Source organism: Olea europaea, unplaced genomic scaffold (genome assembly GCF_002742605.1).
Source record: "Olea europaea var. sylvestris unplaced genomic scaffold, O_europaea_v1 scaffold2011, whole genome shotgun sequence".
NCBI classification, from domain to species: Eukaryota; Viridiplantae; Streptophyta; class Magnoliopsida; order Lamiales; family Oleaceae; genus Olea; species Olea europaea.
The window spans coordinates 101,556-102,693 of NW_019237996.1; the positions used below are offsets into that span (position 1 = coordinate 101,556).

A 1,138-nucleotide genomic window follows, 5' to 3' on the forward strand; every position below is an offset into this window, starting at 1 on the left:
CGACCCGACAAAGAGAGATCTTTGGAAAAATTGAGAAAGCGACCCTTTAACACGCTATCTTGCTCTACAAATATATCTCTTCTCAACTTCTTACTTATTTAATTCTTATTATTCAGTACTGAAATCCCCAAATTGCACTTTCGATCAAGTTTCAGTATTTCCGTGCTGCTCTGTGAGGTGGGTTTTCTCTTTTCCTTGTTTACTGGGTTTTTCTTGATTATTTAATCTTCAATTTTTTGGGGTTTGAGTTTCATGCTTTTGTGTAAGTAGAAACCTTTTTTTTTTCTTCTCTGCTGTTGCTTGACATTGTGATTGCTTTTACTTCTCGAAATTCTTGACTAATTACGCCAATTTAATTTTATGCAAACAAATTACTATCTACCTGGAAATGCTTTTTCTAGGCACTAATCGATTTCTGAATTTTCAAGGGTTTGTTTTGGGAGGTAATGGATGATGTTCTGGTAAACCAAGAAATGAAGTACTGATTAGGATTCAAACCATGTATGAGATTTATGATGTAGATAGTGATTTAAATTTTAACAGGATTTTTTTATCCCCTTTTTCTGTACTTATCTTGGATGAAATAGGTAATTAGGTTTAGGCCAAATTAGGTTAAGTGGGATTTGGAGTGAGAGCTACAAATAGGATATCCCTATAGGGAAATTCACGCTAAGAGCTTATTTTTTCTTTAGTTATCCCACACTAGGTGCCATTTTTATTAATAATGAAATAAATACAAACTTAGGATGAGTCTTGACCTATCTCCAGCTAAAAGGACGGTAGAAGTAAACTTATTGGGAGAACAAAATAAAACCTAACTACACATCATGCGACTCAGCAATTCTCTTTGTGTAGTGTCTTTCCAGTTCCTGTACACTTTCGGACTTGCTGGGAGATTGAGTTTACTTTAATACTGTTACTCTCGTCCAAAGTCTCTCTAGATATTGCTGTTTATGTGGAGCTATAGATTTTAATAATGGTATCAAAGCCTGTTAAAAGTTGTATTGTTCTCTTTAATTTTATCCTGCCTACACCTTCTTTTTCCCGCTAAGTCACGGCATTGGATTTCTTCGTCCTCAAAGCCATAGATTGTTAGGGTTGACATGTTGCCATAAATCCTTCATTAATTGCTAGCCAT

General features: G+C 34.9%; 1 protein-coding gene across 1 annotated transcript in view; it reads left to right on the forward strand.

Annotated features, from left to right (window-relative positions):
* The window catches only part of LOC111379631 (probable F-box protein At2g36090), a 5,044-nt gene continuing 3,906 nt past the window's right edge, over window positions 1-1,138 (forward strand). The window contains exon 1 of the mRNA XM_023003050.1: window positions 1-177. The gene's annotated coding sequence lies outside the window, so the exon portion shown is untranslated. The remainder of the gene's footprint in view (window positions 178-1,138) is intronic.